Source organism: Doryrhamphus excisus, linkage group LG3 (genome assembly GCF_037039965.1).
Source record: "Doryrhamphus excisus strain RoL-2023G ecotype Guam linkage group LG3, RoL_Dexc_Guam_v1.1, whole genome shotgun sequence".
Lineage (NCBI taxonomy): Eukaryota > Metazoa > Chordata > Actinopteri > Syngnathiformes > Syngnathidae > Doryrhamphus > Doryrhamphus excisus.
In genome coordinates, this window is record NC_136359.1 from 14,574,048 (window position 1) to 14,596,266 (window position 22,219).

The 22,219-nt window shown below is 40.5% G+C and overlaps 1 protein-coding gene across 5 annotated transcripts in view; it reads left to right on the forward strand.

Moving 5' to 3' along the window:
- rhobtb4 (Rho related BTB domain containing 4) overlaps nt 1–22,219 on the forward strand; it is a 56,923-nt gene that overhangs the window by 3,350 nt on the left and 31,354 nt on the right. For 2 of the 5 annotated variants that reach the window (XM_058070384.2, XM_058070380.2), the window contains exons 2-3: nt 6,298–6,543; nt 6,985–7,063. The gene's annotated coding sequence lies outside the window, so the exon portion shown is untranslated. Of the gene's footprint in view, nt 1–6,297; nt 6,544–6,658; nt 7,064–22,219 lie in introns of those variants that run through there. The other 3 variants (XM_058070385.2, XM_058070382.2, XM_058070381.2) reach the window with 2 other exon arrangements.

Below are 22,219 nucleotides of genomic sequence, written 5' to 3' on the forward strand. Positions count from 1 at the left end.
AGCAATTTGTGTCATTTGTCAGCTGGTTTAAGGCAGCAATAACAATGTGCAACACACTAAGAAATAAAAGCAGCGTCAAATATAGTTGTAGTGGGGCCCTGCTGACCCTATTTGCTCAGCATATTCCCCAGCTGTTCTGTCACTCTCACACAAATACACATGTATCACATATACTCCTGCAATAAACACACACACACACACATCCATGTAAGCTACCTTTCCACAAAGTGGAAGAGTTTAGGGCAATGAAAACAGGCCAAGGATTCTGCTGATGACTACCGTCAGCCTCATTTTGGTTCCATTTTGTTATCTTGTGCTGCACAGTAGCCGAGTGGTTCACTTGTGTGTGGGATCACTTGTCAATTTCTGTTTTCCAAAGAAAAACACATTACATTACACAAACAATTTTTATCCATTTTACAAACAATTAAAATTAATCAGATGATTTTCAAAGAACGATCTACATTTTTGCATAGAGGCCTACTATCAACAACTGTCAGTCCTCTGCATCAATCTCCTGGTATGGTTGTTAATCCAAATTAATCATTTTATAAGATATTAGAAAACCCATTTAAAAATCTAAACTAAAACTAAAATCTCTTATCATGCTGTTAACTACTTCCTTCAGAGAGCAGCACAAATGGGGTCTAACAAGGACAGAAAAAGGACTGGGAGGCCCGATGCACAACTGTGCAAGAAGACAAATATCTGAGAGTGTGTAGTTTACGACAAAAATGCCTCACAAGTCATCACCTGGCAGCGGCACTAAATAGTACCCATCAAACACCAGTGTCAGTATCAACAGTGAAGCGACTTCAGGACTTCAGACTTCATGGCAGGACTGCCAAGAAAAGCCATATTTCAGACTGGCCAAAAACATTTCCAAGTGATCCCAAACTTTTGAGCAGTAGTGTACGTAGGTCCCACAGTCTGGATATCTGGTTTCCTTCCACATTCCAAAAACATATTAGGTTAATTGGTAACTCCAAATTGTCAATAGGTATGAATGTGAGTTTATTTATATGTGCCCTGCAATTGGCTGCCAACCAGTCCAGGGTGTCCAAAGGCAGCTGGGATAGGCTCCAGCATACCCATGACCCTAGCGAAGATAAGCGGCATTGAAAATGGATGGATGGATTTTGTTAACTTGCTACCTGGTCTGCCATCTGGCTTCCTGCCTGCCCATCAGTGCAGAGTAAATTCTATGTGATCAAACACAAAGTGGTAAATGGAGCAGAAGTACAAACACTGCAATCTGCTCGTTTTGTCCTGAAAAGCCATGAGGGCTTTTGTGAATTACGCAGTGACCCACACACCTTACTATTAACCTCACAGACACCCCAACAGTGCAGACAGGCAGTGATATAGGTTTTAATAACCCCATTGGATTGATATCAGATGTAAAAAGGGAAGGGAAAGAAAACCACATGAAGGAAAAACAGAGTTTGTCTGCATACAACCAACGAGTGTCAGGGCAAGGGTAGCTCATCCTTGTTTCCATGGCAACCCCAATGTGCTGCCAGTGCAGCGACACCAGTCAGGAGTACTGTGCTGTGGTCGTGCTGACATGAGACACACGTGCCGATGCCCAGCTGACAGCATTGAGCGTACGCCATGTCTATTCATAGCATCTCAGTGTTGCCAAACAGGGACACAGGCGGCGCGTTAGCGGGCCAAAGAGGCTGGACCCACAAACTGAGCGGTAACACGAAGAGTTACCTGATGAATATGCACGGGCAGGCGCTCGCACAGAAAGTCATGCCGTGGGTTATGTCATCCTTGTTTTGATCTGTGTCCATGCCGCCATCATGGCACCTGGCACCACAGATATCAATTACATCAATTACACAACTCCACACTTCTTTGAGGCCCTGGCACATGCTATGTTCATATGTGTGCATACTTCAAGAATCGAGATTTACGTCACTCATGCTTAGCAGCCAGTTCTGTTTTTTTTCTGACCCATGCATCACTGTAACCAAGCACATTCCAAGAATATCTTATTAAGTAAGCACTTTTGAGAAAAATCAGACATCTTTTGTAGAGCCCAATAACTAAACAAGTTATGACAATTTAGTCAGAAAAAATACAGTATCCATTATTTTTTTTACATGTATGCATAAGTACTTACATGTACAATATTTGCAAGAGAACTGAAAAAGGGAATATCCAAGAAATCTTGGTAAACCCATTTGGAGCAAGAACGATGTGTAATGCACCTTATAGATTATAAGGTTCCAAAATATATGAAAATGTGCTACTTTGCACAACAAAGTGGGACCATTACCCACTGACACAGGGACGTAATATGTACACTGGCAGCGATAAACCAATCAGAGAACAAGACAGAATATGTACAGTATGTACGCTTAACGGGACTGCAAAACAACATTGCACCTATCTCTCTGCTACTGTGAAAAACCAAGTGAATCAAATGAATTCTGAACTTGCCATCATTCCAGGAGGATTAACAAAAAAACTCCAACTGCTGGACATTGGTGAAAACAGGGCGTTCAAAGTGAAGTTGCAGGTGCGATGGAGAGGAGAACGATGGATGAAAGACTGCGAACAAGGAGGCAGCGTGGGGCTCCTTATGAATGGGTTAAGTACAGAAATAGACCCTGTAATTGAGACTGCACCTTTTAACCCGGTGTACTTTATGGTGCAGAAAATACAATATTCTATTTTGTGTGTTTCAGGTACATGGCCAAGGAAATTCATTTTTAAGTCACTTCTTGCAGGGGGAAAAGGGTGAAAAATCTTGATGAGTATGGTTACAAGTGAGATGAAATTAGTATTAAAGACAGAGTATGCAGCAGGTGCTCAATTTGCTGCTACTTCAAAAATAATGATCCTTTTTGTTGACCAGTGCCATTCTAGTTTTCTATAGATTTGTCTATGTAGCCATCTTCTTACGCTTATCTGAGGTCGGGTTGCGGAAGCTCATACTTCCCTCTCCCTGGCTACTTCATCTAACTTATTTTGGCCAATCCCAAGGCATTCCCAGGCAAGCGGAGAGACATAGTTGTTCTAAAGTGTCCTGGGTCTTCCCCTACCAGTCAGATGTCCCCCAAACACATCCCAAGGGAGGTTTTCCAGGAGACAGCCACACCAGATGCCCGAGCCACCTCATTAGACTCCTCTCAAAGCGCAGGAGCAATGGTTCTACTCTGAGTTTCTCCCAAATAGCGGTGCTTCTCACTTTATCTCGAAGTAAGAACCCAACCACCCTACTGAAAAACCAGTTTCGGCCGCTTGTACCTGCTATCTTGTCCTTTTGGTCACAACCAAAGTTCTTAACCGTTGTCTTTTACATGTAAATGTTTGCGTTACAGTTCTCAAGACACAGAGGATAATCAGTCAACCCAGATTTCATTGTGTGTGTTGCCAGTACGCCGTGACACACTGACCATGATGTTGTACAGTTGGCTGCAGACATCAAGTCACTGGCTGCTTTGTGAGCAATTGTTCAGGCTCAACTGGAACTTTTGTGACCTGCTTTGTTCTGGTGATCATCAGAAAGAATAACAGCGGCTCTGAGGCAAATAGAGGCTCATTGTGGTCGCTCAGCTCCCGAACTTGTACATCATTGTGATGGCTCAATAGTTGGTGTCAAAGACCGCTTTGGCTCCTCACGTGTGTAAGTGAGACTGATCCAAACTGAACCCCAATCACCCCTTTTGTGCGTGTCAATATTGTATTGTGTCTATGTTAAAGGTGCAGTGCAATGGCCAACTGTGTTTGTTTGTTGTCATTCAGCTGATACAGGCTTTTTTATACCCATGGGATCAGCAGTTTGTCCCCCTTAGAAGAGGGACTGATCGAGAATCTGCTTTATGTGTAAATGTGGACATCAACCATTATGGCCCTATTGTGTCCTGGTAGCTCCATCAATAGTTGTATGGTCATGCAAAAGTGCTGTGTGGGACACTTTGCGATAAAGGTGCATCGCACCTACAGTACATGTGTGAACTTCAGTATAATGCATTAATTGAACAATGCCATATTTGGAGATATTCAATTCCCCAATCTATTACAATTATACTGAGAAGAAAAAAAACACTTACTCCTGATGCTGTCACCATCACTATAGAAGTCTAATAAAATCAAGTTCCTCTTTCCGCTGTAATGTCCAGAAGTGTTCTATGACCCACATGCCTCATATGATTATTGCCTAACCAAGTTAGATGCAAGCCCGGGCAGGTCGCTCTGCCCCCTTCAAAGGACTATTCTAGGTGCTCGATTGAACAGGAGACTTGGAGATGCTTGACATTTGTTACGTTTGCTAAATTGATAAAAGGTGCTCGTTTCCAGGTGATGCATTATCATTACACCTATTTTTACAGCAATTATACGTATAGGGAATAACAACTACTTATTTGTAGAAAGAAGTCACATAATGGAGGTAAAGGCAGGTGGAATACGGGAAACAGCAGGCAGGAATTCAAAAAGCTTTGAAAAACTACGTATCATGAACATTTAAAAAAAAATACTGTATATGAATAACTAGCAACTTAAATACACCTTCTCTAATGTCAGTTGTACACGAGTGTAAAGAGAGCATTTATTGACTCTCTTCCTTCTTTGACTCTTATAATTTACAGTATAACAAGTCCAACATAACAACAAAAAATCTCCTAATGTAGACTTGAAAAATGAAAATAAACAATACAAAGAACAAAGGTTCATACCAAAATGAATCAAACTTGAACCCTGTTTCCTGTTTCTACATTGAAATGATGGCTAAATATGTATAAATTTTTTACTACTGTGTGTTCATGATGTGAACACATCATGCTTTTCTGCACAATGTTAGACTAACGTGCTTATATTAAGTAATATGTAAAATACTGGAACAATGGGACTTGCCAAACCAGGGGCACATTTTGTCATATAGGGGCACAAGGCAAACCTATGGTAGTTTGGGTCTTTTTACATTTTTACAAAATATAAGTATGTAATTTACGCCAATTTGTTCCTGCTTTTGAAATCAGTTACAGTTACAATAATGCTTTTATTGTAATTGATAATAACATTACGCATCATTTAACACAATTTATGGCTTTAATACTCCACTCCGTTCTCCTCAGTTGATACTGACAATCGCAGCGCTGCTGTACTCGTGTCTACGCTTGTTGTGACTGTGACAATGTTGACATCTTTGGCAGTTTTGTTTTTTAAAAATATGTACTCCACCCGCCTTCGCCTCTTCTCCATTCTACTGGGGTAACTTGGTGTTTGCTTGCTTCGCTTGTTTCGTGAAATCTTGGAGCCCTAGGCAGTTGCCTGTGTTTTCCTAATGCAAGCTTTGCCTCTGGCCAAAACCCTTGAACAAGTAAAAGAGGTTTTGGACAGTCACAAATTATTTATTTTATTTTAAGAAGCCTATCTCAGAATTAAGTACTTGTTACTTAAGATTGGAAATTGGTCGAAATAATTGTAGTCATAGTTAGGAAGCACTTTGGGCGTGTGATCAATCCCAGAGGAGTGGGCACGCCCGGAGGCGGGCCATGGATGGAATAAATTAAAACAGCCTGTTTTGGCAGGAAGCATAAATCAAAGAAAATACAGCTGCAATAGGTGCAGATTCTGCAAAATTGAAAAAGCTTTCTGTGCGGGTTATTGTGTGTAGCTGCTCTATAGGAGTCCACAACTCAATACAAAAGGTCAAAAAATGAGCACAGTCGGTCCCCTTTAAGTTAGACTATACATTCAGGTATAGCTAAGGTTAGTAGCTAAACTTTGCCAAATTGCTATCATTACCTGACAACAAACATAACTATTTCATGTGTTTATGTTACGTCAGCAGCTGGCAGGAACCCACTGCTTACAGCCCCTTTGTTGTGTAGGGTGCACCTCCACAGGTTGTCTTACACTGGATCACACCGAGAGCTGTTTCTAAAACTGTGATTATCTTATTATCTACATGATATTAATAATTATCTACATGTCTCACCATCAAAACCAAGCATTTTGAACCATCCCAAACTTCTTTCAAGGCTCACTTTCAAATGCACAAACCTCATTATCTGAAACTTTGGCATCATTTAACATGAGAATACAACATTCTAAATACATTTATAGGTCAGAAAAGTGGAAAAAGCATAATTTAAAACCTTTTAAAACCCTTCTCTTGCAGTTGTTGTCTGATGGTTATTGGACTGCACTTGGCACCAGTGACAACCTTCATTCTCCAAATTGTAACATGTGAATTCTTGCAACTTTCCAGCTGGTATTAACATACATGAGGAGTACATTATCACAATAGAATTTATCTATATTGTACATCTCTTGCAGGCCCGTATAATGCATTTCATCTGCATGTACACGCACATGCTGGCACACTGCACTTTATGAATGGATGGGTGTGGCTCTAAAACCACGCTGGAGATGAGGCTGACGTCGAAAGCTGCTGCTGCTGCTGCTACTGCTAAAGGCTGGCCCAGACTAGGGTGGAACATCAACATAAGTGGGCGCAACCACCTCGGAGAGAACAGGACAGGAGAGACAGAGGACTTTTAACTTCTGCAGGGACACTACACGGTGAGGAGAGCGCACACGCACACATAGTTGAAGGAAAAGACAGCAACATCAGAAATCTACTTTTTCGCCCACGAGACGTTATTTTTTTAAGCTTGACGAGCCGCTAACAAAACAAAAAACTAAAAAGTGTCGGCGTGGATACACTTTCACATTGGGTGTTAGAAACAAGCAGGGACATGGGGGAAAAAAAAAACTCTCATCAGGACCACACGCCAGCCCAGACAGCGGAGATCCACGCGTCCACAATAGGGTTCGGCAGACGCGGACTGTGCGCGCCTGCGTGCGTGTATTGGGAGTGTTCTTGAAACAAACAAGAGCATGTGTGCCGTCAAATTACATTCCCATTGGCGGTTCTCGGCGTTATCCGAAGCGGAACAAACTTAAAAGGATTCTGATTTGCATCATCATCTTCATCATCAGTGAATATGTGACTTTTTGCAGGAGAGGCAGAACCGAGAGGTGTAAAGTGAACTGTGAAGTGGACGTCGAGAAGCGAACTAATTCCAGAAGTATTTTAAAGGTAGGAAACAGTGTAAAACAATGTTACTGGGATTGTGCACGCAGCAAAACTTTGCAGAGGGCGGGCGGAGGTTGCGTAACGGTTCAGATGGTTTGGGTTACTAAAAAAAAAGTTTTGGTCTTATCCACAACCCTGAACTTGATCTTTAAAAGATATCAGTTCTTTGCATGCATGCTGCAATTGTATATTTTGTTGTTGTTGCTGCTTTATTGTGAACAAGAAAACACATTGCATAAAACTTTAGTGGGTGTGTCACTTTAAACAGCTGACGAAATGTCTTGTGTGTATACCCCTAAGGCGTATAATCCAAACTGATGAGTGAAGGTCACAAGAGGTTTTTCTTCACATGTTTACATGCATAAACTCTTTAACCACCTCTTTAATGGTCTGGTCTGCAACTATTCTGCATCTCTTTCTGCTGAGCAAACTGACTGTTGTGTGAATTAGTCTGGGTTGATTTGTTATCAAAATACAAAAAAAAAGAGAACTCCACCACTGGGGGTCCCCTGAAAAGCAGAAATGTTCACAAAAAAGGTCAGAGCAGACTGTATTTGCTCGGCTGCGGTCTTTTGGAGTGCAGGGGGCACTCCTGAAGATGTTTTATCACTCAGTGATGGCCTCTGCCATCTTCTATGGAGTGGTCTGCTGGGGGAGCAGCATCACAGCAGCTGACAGGAAGAGGCTGGGCAAGCTGATTAAGAAGGCCAGCTCTGTCCTGGGACGTCCTCTCGAACAGGTGGAGGAGGTGGGTCCGAGGAGGATGACAGCCAAGCTGTCCTCCATGATGAACAAAGTCTCCCACCCCCTGCAACGCACACTGACTGCACCAATGACCTCCATTAGTGACAGAATGATACATCCAAAGTGTGTGAAGGACAGATATTGCTGGTCTTTCTTACCTGCAGTTGTTAGAATCTATAATAAAAACTGCGCCAAAAAGTCTGTGCAATAACCGTGCAATAAACCCACCCATCAACATGTAGAGAACTGTATATAGTGTATATGATTTCTGGTTTTAATTTGTAGTACCCTGTGTGCTTTGATATACGCTTATGTGCTAATAACTAATAACGGCATAGCTTATCAGTGTAGGGATATATTGGCTTACCAATGGGGTGGTACCCTTATAGCTTTGGAATATACTAAAAATGTATTCTCTGGAATACACTAGTGAAGACTGTACTTTCAGAAATGTAAAAACAGTAATATTATAATATTAAATAATATTATAATATTTGTGTACATGCTGATGCACTTACTACACCCTGATATCCCTTGGAGAAATAAAAAAAAAATTAAAAATACTTACTGTTGAAAAGCATTGCAAGTGCCATCAATCCATATATGTTCTCTCAGTTAGAGTCTATCTCATCAAAACTACACACTTTACAGATCAATCACAGGGTATTCAAAATCACATTGGATGCAAAAAACATCAATATCAATGGCCTGCAACAATGTTTAAATTTAGAGTTTCTTACAGTATGTCAAGCTTGGGGGTCCACAAACAATAACCGCTTTCCCCCAACAGATAATCGTCAAGTTTACCTCGTAAGAGCCCTGCAAAGTGCAATGTAACCTAGTAGACTGACCACATAATTATTAACTTTGTCAAGATAGGCACATTTAACTCATTATGGTGTTTAGTTGTGCTGCTTCACTCTGTAGTCGGTGCATCAAATGTTCTATCTGTTTATTTTATTGAAAAGTGAGAAAAGAGTGATTTCAGGAAATGATGGCTTTTGCAAACAAAGTGTCTGATTTCTGTGTGAAAGTATCTGCAAGCTTGTGTACACAAAGTAAACCTTGTTGTGAAGCAAGGACCCATGAATTAGGACTCATAAATGTTGATACAGTGGTGGTGGTCCTCTGTTTGGATCAAGTTGACATCAGTGCATCCATTCTGTTTTGTTCTATCAGCAGTGGACCTTTAATCATTCTACCTTTGGGGTGAGGTACTACCACTGTCTGCTACTGTACAGGAGGCTGATGTTGGATGTTTGGTTTCCATCTGCATAAATATAAAGTATGTGGACAAAAAGAGCCATTCAAAAGCATGGCCATTGCATGATTAAAAAGAGAGTAATATAACAAAGATACTGTGCAACATGAGCTCCTCTTCCCAGCACCACATGATGTTTGTCCTCTTGAGAAAGTTTTGCAGAGAGAGAAAATGAAGTGGTGGGTGAATGGAGAGAGCGCTATTGTGCTTGGGCGATGGGACCTCCCTCTTACTGGCTGCCTCTCGCCTGCGTAGTTTTTAAACAGGCTGTCAATGAGCACAGAATAAGCAGTAGGGATTAGAAGAGATGGGAGGGAGAGAGCGAGAATTCATAAGCAAAAGAGAGTTTTGGTTTAGATCAAATTGCATGGAGCAAAGCATTGTGGGAGATGGAGGAGGAGGGATGTGTCAGCTGCTAGTTTGCTGATTTTTTTCTCTCAAACTGTTATGTATTTCAATGAATGACAATACTTTTATAGGCCTCGAGACCACTCCATGTGTGCATTACAGCTCATGGGTGTGCTAAGCGACATGGATAAGAAGGTGTTGCCAGTGAAGACAGGAGAGGGCAGGGCAGGGCTGGGCAAGACAGGACCAAGAGGGTGCGTGGAGATAAGAGGATCAGGAGAACCACAGGGCAAGTGTGACTGCTGGATCGGGTCCAGAGGGGGAGGAGGGAGTTCAGGGGGGGGGGGGGGGGGCTTGTGGTGATAGAGAAACATATTACACAACCTCACTGTTGACAGAATGTGGTGAAAGAGAGCAAGGTTTCTGGGGCCAGAGATTGGACACCTGAGCCACTTCTTTAAGCCTCTTCTGAACTTTACACAAAAAGTAGAAAAATATATACAGTTGTCTGAAAAAAGGGCAGACCTCGAGGGCATGCTAGTTCATGGTTACTAGGAGACAAACAACAGATGTTGATGACATCTGGGGGTGAAAGATTGATAGTTTTGACTTACACTGGCGTAAATGAATTCCTGTATCGGCACCTTTATTAGAGCCATTTATTTGGGGGGCATTGCCCCATTTGCCCCAGTGTAGAGTCAGTCCCAGTTGGCATCACACTTTCAGCTGCCACTAGGTTGAGTTCCCATTATGTGCAAAGTCTTTGATCTGACATCATGTGATGGGACAATTAATACAAAAAAAGTTAAGGCTGTTGACAGTGTAACGTTCACATTCACTTTAAACGGTTCAGTAAGTAAGGCTTGTGAACTTGTGTAGAATTGCATGCACTTTTGGGTTGTATTTGGTATGTTTAATTTAGTGTGAGGTTGTTCATTGGTGGATTTCTGAAAAAAAAATTGGTGAATTTATTCCTTTGTTTGTTTCTTTTGGCTTTTTCCTGGTTACGGAGTCACCACAGCGCATCTTTTTGGTATTCTAATGATTATTATTGTATTTTTGTAATTATTATTATTTGTTTATTTATTATTTAAGTATATATATATATATATATATATATATATATATATATATATATATATATATATACAAGAAATAGACAGAGTATTTGATCTAGGTTTCATACGCTGGGCATGTTGTTGTCTGCTTACACTCAGTTCATAGTTTATTTTTATCCACACATGATTGAGGCCTGATTCGGATCTGAATCCATGCTGTTGTGATATATATCCTTACAGGGCCCACAGGGGAGGAAAAAATATCTGAATTAGGTCACTAGCCTTAAGACATTTCTGGTATTGTAGCGAATGCTTGCTACTATGCTCAACCACCCCCCCCAAAAAATCCCGAAAAATCATCTCATTAACAGACACATACAAACACAATGACTCATCGAGAGAAGCATGAACTCCTGAACCAGCATGTGCAAACACTTCTGGCAAAAGCATATTGACATACGTATGTGTGTCTGGCCTGGTAAGAGCTGAAGGCTTTAACCCTAATCTAGAGTGAGAGAAATGCCCATGGGTGCCATTGCTGCCAATCAGGGTCAGACCAGTTTCACCCAGGACCACATACGTCAACCTAAGGCCCTTCACATATATATTCATTCACACAATGTTGTCTGGGTGAAAGATTGCACATTCTTTGCAGTTTCGAGAGGCTGATGCAAGCTGACTGACACCCTGTGTCTCTCGCCAATACACACACACACACACACACAAATGAAAGACTCCGATATAGCAAGTCTGGGTGCAGTATGGCAAGTTGTAAGTGAGATCTACCATGATCTTAGTCAGTGTTTGTCTCTGTGGTTTTGATCCCACATGGAAATCTGGAACTGACTCACTATGTGCTACGCAGTTCCGTTTGCCACTTTCAGCCGTTTGGTCCCATTTATAGTCACCTCTTACTTCAGGGACCCTCTAAAAATAAACTGGTGATTAACTCGCACAGATTCACTCAGTAAATAACGGTAACACATATCATAATGATAGAATGATCATAGAATCCTGCATCCTGTTTTGTCCCTGCCTCTCACATGATTACATCACCCTCAATTCAGCGTTAATAATTAATCGATATCATCAGTATCATTCTTGTTTATGAACCTGGAGCTACTTAATGCTAATGCATTTTCAGCAGGGGTCATGTTCTGCTAAAATACTGACTTCCTCTATGGTGTTATGCCCCATTATTGTCATGATGGTTTTATTTCATTTCCTTTTGATGCATTTCATCAATAATACAACTGGAACATAATATGCTGCTAAATAGTAAAAATGCATGTTGGATATTGTGGAGTAATCACTCCACAAGCACTGTACTTGGTGTAGAGAGTATTTCTCTGGTCTGTGTGACCTTTGATCACTGCTGGATTAGCTTGGATCAACAACCATACACCATCCCAGAAAGCCTCTCCCCACTTGACCTTTCACCTTACACCCATGCTTTAAGCCTAATGTGGTGGCTGTGCTTGCAGCTTGGCCGTTGAATGACACGTGGTCACACTGAGAGACTTTGATACCCCAGTTGTGACAACATTGCAGCAGTGCGGCTATAACCGGACACCGCTATAGATTTTTCCATGACACTATTTCTGGACACCTACTGTGCATAGCTATATGTGTGTTTGTGTGTTTAATGATATTCCTGCAAGTCATGTTGTATTCTGACCTTCATATTGCAGATTCAAGCAGTAGGAACAGTAGGGCTTTGCATTATTTCTCTGAATTTGGTTATTTTTTCCAGGCCGTCCAAAAGGATTACACGAGAAAGTGCAGGATTATAAAACCCACTCAAAAGTGTATTAGATCAAATTAAAAGTGCTTTCATATTCATACATGTGGGGAATATGTCTTTGGTCTTTGTTTGCACAACGGCAATACAATGTGAGGAACAAACAGCTCAAGTGGATAAACAGCATGCAGACTATTTGAAGTAAACACAAAGCAGCGACTTCCTGCAATGCCTCAGCCCGCATGTAATGTGATTTATTTGTCCATCTGTGTGATTTTTGCTTTTACACTCGAGTTCTTTCCCTCCCTTCCCTTTTCTCCTCGCTATTTCTGTATGTGTGAGCAATGTCTAAATAGAGGCAGACACATACTGGTGTGCTGGAGCCTGACAAATGATAGATTTTAGCACAACGGAAAGTATTAGCTGCTATTTGGAGCTTGTATTGAAACACAAGGGACTCTCAACCTGCTCGTTGGAAGTCACAAAAAAGATTACGAAATTGTTCAGATGAAGTGTAGAAAGATGTCATTGAAAGTGTGATTTAATGCTAAAAGACGTTGCCGTGTAGTTCATAGGGTTTACTATAGGGCAGTTTATTTTGCAGTTAGTGTCTGTCAACTTGGAAACGTACATGGGATATTGTTTGTGCAGCCACACTGTGCCGGATTAGTAAATGGTTGCATCCAGACGAGAACAGATCACTGTGTCAAAATGATGTAATTTTGCAGAAAGGTTATTTAAAATATCCCTGTGGTTATAACTTGGGATGTCCGATATTGTTTTTTTTTGCTGATAACTGATATACCGATATCAATTTTCTATTCCGATATCAACCAATACCGATATGTGTAATGTCTATACCGCTTATCCTCACGAGTGTTGCGGGTATTCTGGAGCCTATTCCAGCTGTCTTCGGGCAAGAGGCGGGGTACACCCTGGACTGGTCGCCAGCCAATCACAGGGCACATATAGACAAACAACCATTCACACTCACATTCATACCTATGGACAATTTGGAGTTGCCAATTAACCTAGCATGGTTTTGGAATGTGGGAGGAGGCCGGAGTCCCCTGAGAAAACCCACGCATGCACAGGGAGAACATGCAAACTCTACACAGAGATGACAGAGGGTGGAATTGAGCTCTTGACTCTTAGCAAAATATCACACAGATATACAAGCCTCAACCAGGGTCCAGGTTATGTTGACATTATTTTAGAGTATACAGACTAGAAATGTAGGCACCCTTTGCTATGTGCAGGTATGATGTGTGTGCTGATGTACTGACATACAGCTTGTCTGAACCAGACTGAAGTTCAGAGGTATTTGACTTGGCTTTCCTCTTTGTTTGAACAGGCTGTTTCTGGAATTCTGAACAACCTGCACTGAGGACACAAAAGTCTTGCTCATAGTCAGACTTTTTAACCCTTTTGTTATGCAAAATATATATTTTTAAAACATTTTAAAATATGGTAATAGAAACTTTTCCTTCATACAGTATATGATTTAAAACAGAATACATTTATATCTCATTGTCCCATTACTCTTGCTTCATTTGCCCTCTCTGACTTTTTCCTGTTTGCTGTCTGCTGCTAATCCTTGTCCAAAGCTAAGAATGTGACAGTAGCTGTTTGAGCATTATTACTCATTTCACGACAGGTAGCAGTCCAATGACAAAAACCTCAGACTGATTGTTGCACAGGTAAGCTGTTGGTTCCTGCTTCGACCTTCCTAATAATCCATGTGTAAAATTGGCCAGTACCGATAACAATAAATAACAATACAGATTTTTGTCCTATGAGAGCTACTTTGAGAAAATGAAAATGGCCAAGAGCTACTCTTTTTGGTAACTGAGTTGAAAAAATGAGCTGGAAATCTCATATTAAAAATATACAACATAAGGTGGTGAGAAATATTTCAATGTTGAACAAAGCAAAAGTTGAAAATTCCACACTTCTTGGAATAAAGGAAGTGAACAAATGTAACAGTAGCAGATTGTAAAAGTAACCATGGGGGGGCGGGGGGGGGGGTGTATTCAGCTTAGCTTCTTCCTAGTCCTTTTGAGAAAGTCGACATGTGAAACTGTGAACTCTACTCAACTCTACCCAACTCTACTCTTGGCGTAGTTGTCAAACTACTTAAATTCCTATTTTACTAACTCTCATGGTGATCTTTACGAAGATTTGTCTGTGAACAAATGTTTATTGGAGGGCTTAATATTGTGGTGAATCCATTTATGTTGCTGTGTTGCTGCAGGATAAACTGTCTATAAGTAATCACTCTTACTTGCCAAAAGTTGCTATTTAAAAAATTTGCATCTTTGTTAGACAAAGTGAATTAGTGCTTTAGGAAATGCAATGAATGGGAGAGCCTTAATAAGATTAGCACTGCCACTCAGCAGTAAAAGTGTTTTGGCACCTGTGCTGACCTCTGTGTCACTGTCCAGCAGGGAAACTATATTTGGAGTGTACATGAGTTTAAGCATTTCATGGCAATCTTACAGCAACTTTTTCTCACGAATTTAGTAGCAAAATAAAAAACACAAAAATTATTGTACTTCATGCTTAATGTGAATATTGGTAAATGTGTCCCCCTGATGGCAGCATGGTGGTACAGTAGTGAATGGTTGTTTTTCCTATGTGTCTTGTGGTTGACTGGCAACCATCCACCTCTCAGCCAAAGTCAGCTGTAATAGACGCCATCCCTGCAGTGACCCTGCACAGGAAAACTGATATAGAAAATGGACCGATGGATGTCCTTCTGACATTCTAGACTATACTATTCTACTCCAGACCTGGAGGTGCAGCACCACCTGCCGGATCTGGTTGGTGACTTTTCCTTGATGCAAGTGGACTGTGATGGCAAAAATTTAAAAAAAGCTTACACTTTCATTTAGAGCCACACCAAAATACATCAAAACCTTGGTTAGCGTCATTCATTCTAGAACAGTAGTAGTTGGCAACCTGACTCTTCAGTCTCCTTGTAGCTCAGACGCCAAACTGTGATTTTTTTTAAAGAATAGATTAAAAAGGGTTTTCCTGTTTCAGTGCACCATAATAATAAATTAATTAAAAGGTGGAAAGGGGAACTATGATGCTTTTTCCACTTTTCTGTAAATGTATTAGAATGTTGTTTTGTCATGTTAAATGATGCCAAGTTTCAGAAAATGAGGTTTGCACATTTGGAAGTGAGCCCTGAAAGACGTTTGGGATGGCATGGTTTCAGAGGGAGATGTAAAAGTGTAGGTTTGTGATGTCACACATAGGTGGGCTTCCTTATATGGACGTGCAGTGTCGGCCAGATACTACCTCTGCCCTCCTTCAAGCTCTGCTTCTGTGTTTACATTGTTAGCAATGGCTCACAGGAAGCGTTTCTTTGGGTGCAAAGGAAATCTACATTTGTTTACAATTCCCAACCACACATCAGGCAACTCAATTTAAAGGGCCAAAAAATGAGCATAATATGTCCCCTTTAATTCTGAATCAACATATTCCAATGATGCTGGCATACTCTGTGTTTATGAGGTGAGAAATGCAATCCACGCATCGAAACACTGTGAAACACACACACAACAATAGAGAAACGGGAGCGTGAAGTGATACGACAGCAGAGAAAATAACGCTGAGTGATTTGTGAGGTCTGATTTTTTCGAGTATGCATTTTTGTGATGCAAATGTATTATGCTTTTGAACACAGATTGTTTTGAGAAGCCAAACTCTTTACTTAACTGTCCACAGCAACTCTCTGGAACTACTTTCCTCAGCACCAAACTCCGACCAGAACTCGGCTCAGGACACAAAGTGGGGAGTGACCAAAAATCTTGGTTTGAATTGTACTTTTTTAACCTCGCAACCAAGGGTGCAGTTCACTAACATTTTGTGTTGGATTTCAGAGTAGCAGTGGGTAGTCTGCTATGCAGTGTGTCTTTATCACAGTCTATCACTGTGAGTGGTGCCACTCAGGAATGTAAAGCACTCACTGGGCCTGTCAGCTATGAGTACTAAGAGAGTAAAGCTCTCTGCACATTGTCCACGCTGCACTTTGCTGTCTTAGACCTCAGACCTAATATAATCAGCAATTAACAGGAACTTGACTGTGGCATAGGCTGATGTTGGCAGTTATGTTTTGGAGGCCTTGGTAAACATGTGATACAAAATGTAAGTGTATACAAACATTCTTATCTGTTTATCTGTAAACAGCCAGCAGTTTGACAGTGATATCGTCCCAACTTCCCATTTGCGCACTTGACATCCTGCCCTTCCTCTCTTCCTCTTGTTCAGTTATTCCTTCCTTTATCCAGACCCAGGAGCCACTTTACATTCCTGACATTTCCTTCCATCACTGCCCATCCGCAACACTTATTGACTCACCCCAATCATCGTCATAACAACTGTTCCCACAGATGCTTGGAATTCTTTAAAACATTGAAAACATTGACCTATGCATACAGTATAAAAAATATAAATTCCACAGCATACATTCATTTAACATAACAACACATACATATTATTTTAAAAAAAAAACCTTTGCAAAAATAGAATTTTAATCTGACCATGACCTAACCTTGGACTTGCTTTGGGTCTGGATCCTAGGTTTGGTAACCCCAGCATTAAAGTAGTTTTTTTCATAAATTATTATACATGACATGAAGTCACAGGAGTTGTCAGCAAATATTGCTAGACCTCAGTTCCGTAAATATCAAAGGATTGCACTTTTTTATAAAATTTTTGTTGTCATTTTTTTCCAACTTTATTTTTTTTCAGGCTTCTTTTTGAAAAATCATTGTACATTTTTTTCCATAATATTATTCATTTTCTTTTATTTATTTTAGGCCTATAATCGTTTCACTTTTTTGCACTTTTTTATGTTACAGTATAACATTTTGGGCAACCTAATTTTCCACAAAATATAACGTTATTTTGTTAAATGTTTACTAAATGTTTATTCTTGGAGAAGTTTTTTTACTTTTTTCTTCATTAAAAAAATTACTTTTGTTCTTAATATTTTAATTTTATTCTTGTAAATTATGATAAAAATATTACCATAATATCTTGACTTGGCTTTTTATCTTCTCATAATAGTATAACCTTTTTGCAAGAAATTTCCCCAAAATAGATAATGTTTTTCTCTTAATAATTTACTCTATTCTTGTAAAATTGCTGCTATTTTTTCTATTTTTGCAGTTGTTGGTGTTTTTTTTCTTTGTTTTATTGTTATATCATACAGTGCATCTGGAAAGTATTCACAGCGCTTCACTTTTTCTACATTTTGTCATGTTACAGCCTCATTCCAAACTGTATTAAATTAATCTCTTACCTCAAAATTCTACACAAAATACTCCATTATGACAATGTGAAAAAAGTTTTTTTTGACATGTTTTGAATTTATTAAAAATAGAAAACAAAAAAAAATCACATTTACATAAGTATTCACAGCCTTTGCCATGAAGCTCAAAATTGAGCTCAGGTGCATCTTTTTTCCACTGATCACCCTTGAGATCTTTCTACAGCTTAATTGGAGTCCACCTGCAGTAAATTCAGTTGATTGGACATGATTTGGAAATATAATAACTGTCTATATAAGGTCCCACAGTTGACTGTGCATGTCAGAGCACAAACACCAAGCATGAAGTCAAAAGAACTGTCTGTAGACCTGCGAGACAGGATTGTCTTGAGGCACAAATCTGGGGAAGGATACAGAAAAATTTCTGCTGCTTTGAAGGTCCCAATGAGCACAGTGGCCTCCATTATTCGTAAATGGAAGACGTTTGGAACCACCAGGACTCTTCCTAGAGCTGGCCGGCCTTCTAAACTGAGCGATCGGGGAAGAAGGGCCTTAGTCAGGGAGGTGACCAAGGCCCCGATGGTCACTCTGTCAGAGCTCCAGCGTTCCTCTGTGGAGAGAGGAGAGCCTTCCAGAAGGACAACCATCTCTGCAGCAATCCACCAATCAGGCCTGTATGGTAGAGTGGCCAGACGAAAGCCACTCCTTAGTAAAAGGAACATGGCAGCCCGTCTGGAATTTGCCAAAAAGCACCTGAATGACTCTCAAACCATGAGAAACAAAATTCTCTGGTCTGATGAGACAAAGATTGAACTCTTTGGTGTGAATGCCAGGCGCCATGTTTGGAGGAAACCAGGCACTGCTCATCACCAGGCCAATACCATCCCTACAGTGAAGCATGGTGGTGGCAGCATCATGCTGTGGGGATGTTTTTCAGCAGCAGGAACTGGCAGACTAGTCAGGATAGAAGGAAAATGAATGCAGCAATATATAGAGATATCCTGGATGAAAACCTGCTCCAGAGCGCTCTTGACCTCAGTAGACTAGTCATGTACCTTGACCATATAGACAGTAGACATTAGCACACAGCCAAGATCTCAAAAGATTGGCTTCAGAACCACTCCGTGAATGTCCTGGAGTGGCCCAGCCAGAGTCCAGACTTGAATCCGATCGAACATCTCTGGAGAGATCTGAAAATGGCTGTGCACAGACGTCTCCCATCCAACCTGATGAAGCTTGAGACTTATTGCAAAGAAGAATGGGCAAAACTGCCTAAAGATAGGTGTGCTAAACTTGTGGGATCGTATTCAAAAAGACTTGAGGCTGTAATTGCTGCCAAAGGTGGATCAACAAAGTATTAAGCAAAGGCTGTGAATACTTATGTAAATGTGATTTTTTTGTTTTCTATTTTTAATAAATTCAAAACATGTCAAAAAAACATTTTTTCACATTGTCATAATGGAGTATTTTGTGTAGAATTTTGAGGTACGAGATTAATTTAATTCAGTTTGGAATGAGGCTGTAACATGACAAAATGTAGAAAAAGTGAAGCGCTGTGAATACTTTCCGGATGCACTGTATGTGTCACCTGTCAATAAAAAAGCAACTGGACCCAGGGCCGCACTTTGGCTATCCCTGATCTAGCATTTGGTGAACAGTAACTTGACATATAGCAATGTATGGCAATGATAACTTAATAGTCAACATAGTGTTCTATGTATGTTAAATGCAGTCTGCAATCGAGATGTCTGATGCATTTTGACAGCTCACAACAGCTGCATTTGCGAAAAATGATGGTGGTGTTCTGTTTTCTTGGCTTGGCGTGCCACTTTCTTTTTTACATAGACATACAATACATGGCCTGCTTTGAGAAAGTTTGTCACTCAGGAAACATACACCTCCACAAGCGTTAAATCCTAATAAGTAGCACATTGAGTGGCTCTGACACACACTCCACTTCAGTGTTTTTGTTTTTGTTTGACAAGAATAACACAGTGATATGTCTTCATTAGGATGTACTGAGGAAACAACAGCTGACTTCACACATGCACGGAGCTTCCCAAATGATTGTGGGTACAATCTATAGATAACACAAGAATTAAACAATACTGTATCTCCTTCTCTACTTTCTCTCAGTCCTTATCAAGCCTCCAGTGCTTTTCACTTAAAGTCACACTCATCACCAATTGCCAAATAGGCCGACTATTACAAAACACACTCTGTTTCAATGCCAGCATGGCGGGTCTGACGCGCACCTCGCCGAATGTGCGTGTGTAAGAGAGAGAGAGAAAGATTTAGAAGGAATTTAAGAGATTCAGGCATTGCAACAGATGTGCATTTGTCAGTATTCTTCTCTTTTCCTTCAGCTCTTTGAGGAATGCCAGTATCAATGTTTCCCACAGTGTTGCCCTTCACTCATACCCTTGACCTTTGACCCAAGAATGTTCATCTGAGGGGAAGACATTGAAATTTCTTCAATGTCTGCAAAACAAAAATGTCAGCTAAACTCCTCATGCTTAACAAATAAATCAATCATCTCATACTGTATGTTATAATATTATTACGTTGCATTGTGCGTGTATCAGGACTGAAGGTAGAATTCAATCCTTGATACTGTTATCCCTTCAATAGTGCTGGAACTGTTTTTAAGACCCACTGCAGCTCTGACCTACTTGTGTCAGTGCACACAGTACACATGTACATGTTTTTCATTGAGTGTGTTTGGAGGGTCTGTATATGTTTGTTAGAACTCATGACGGTGTGGGTTGGAGGCAAACCCTCAGTGGACGCGTACAGTGTGAGAAGCTGGCTGTTTGGACAGCTTTAGGACAAATGTAGCCTAGTTGGATGTAGAATCTGTGGAGGTGTGGCCAGGATTGATTTAGGCTTATGATTTAGGTCTCTAATTTTGGGGTCATTAATGAAACTGCAATTTACCATTTCCTCATTTGGTGGTGGAGTCATTTGTCTGGGGTTACATGAGGTTGCTGGTACTGGGGGAGCGGTAGTTTATTGGGGGACTTATAACTTTCAACTGGGACCTCCATCAACTCTGTGATGTTATCACAGACGACTGGAAGAGGATTCCAGTAACAACCTTTACAGTTCTGGTGAATTTCACGACGGTTCACTGTAAGGTGTAGTCACTTGTATTTTTTACATCTGAGATGGTTGTGTGTTGAGTCTAGGGCTGCAACAATTATTCAAAACATTAAGAGTTTCTCGATTACAAAAATATTTGATGATTTTTCCTGCTTTGATGAATCACTTACGTCACCAAACGAGCGTATGTCACCCATGCAGATGAGGGGGAGGAAAGACGGTGTTTGAAGATGCTGGAAGATTGAAGAGACTAGAGAAAACTACATGACAACAAAAGAGGAGGAAACAGAATATACAGAAAAAAAACAGACAGAAAATATGGCTAAACAAGAAGTTCAACATTGTGACGTGTATCTGTTGTGTCATGCACGGTTGTATTGCTGTTGCTGATGTTGCTGCTGACGACGGATAAAACATCTTGGGAAGATGTACACCTATCACAATTGCCACCCATCGTATTTATATTCGCTATGTTGTGTAGGTTGTGTGGAAAAGTTACTCGTTTGATTGTGCCGATCGCACTATGAACTCCATAGCGGAAATTAGATTTTTCTCATTTACTTGTTTGTTCATACATATATTATTGCCTGACTAAGTGACTACTGGTGTCATAGGCTTATCTTTTTGTTGTGTCACCTTGATTTCGGCAGTTATTTAAAAAATGATTGTCTCTTTAATGGTTGCAAACACCTGAACTGAACTAATGAATGAACTTTTACCAGTGAGACTCAAGGAACTAGATAACAAGATAAGATAGATAAGGTAGATAACAACATGTGAGGGGTGTTCTCACTTTGATGAGATTTAGTGTGTTTTCATTTCCTTATGTATTGGAATGCTTGAGAAAATCCCCAAGTTGCATACATCAGCTAAGCATTTGTCTTACATGAATCCAAGTTTGTTCCCTGTTATCCATAAATGGTAAAATAATGGACCACTGGTTCAAAATAACTACTCAGGGGTGATGTTCCTAAGGTGATGTCAAAGCAGTGCTGATGTGTCCAGTTGTCGTTTAAACATTCCCTTTGTCCAAAGAACGGGTTTTAGTAAAGTACATGTGCCAAACACTAAAGGGCACTGGAAGCAAACTTCCCACACAGTGACTAAAAGAGCGAGAAAGTCGCACATTCCACTTTTTTTTCATTTGGTAGTGCGGTGACTGAAAAGGCCAGACGCCCCATCAGGCTGTGCTGCTTGATAGTTCACTCACAAGTGTTCCTCCCTGAAACAAAGAGGCAGACTCTCCACATTTCTCATGCCTCTCAGTGCCAATGCTGTTGAATCCCTACTTTATTCTGTGGCATTCCAGACCATCTTTCATGCTGCTTTCAGGCAATGCCCTTTCGGGCAATGCCAGACGGGTCAAGGGCCACTGTTTTCTCAGGAAGGGAAAGACCAAGCTGGTTAAATATATATATATATATATATATATAGTATATATATATATATAGTATATCGACAACAACACTTCAACGCTCTGTGTAAATTTTCAGCCCCACTTGTTTTTGATAAGCAAATATTGTGGTAAGTAAAACCAAACACCATGCAATGACAAATACTACATGTCTGGTGTGTCATGTTTGCCAACAAAATGATGCATCTCGTATTGAGCTTGACAAAGGCT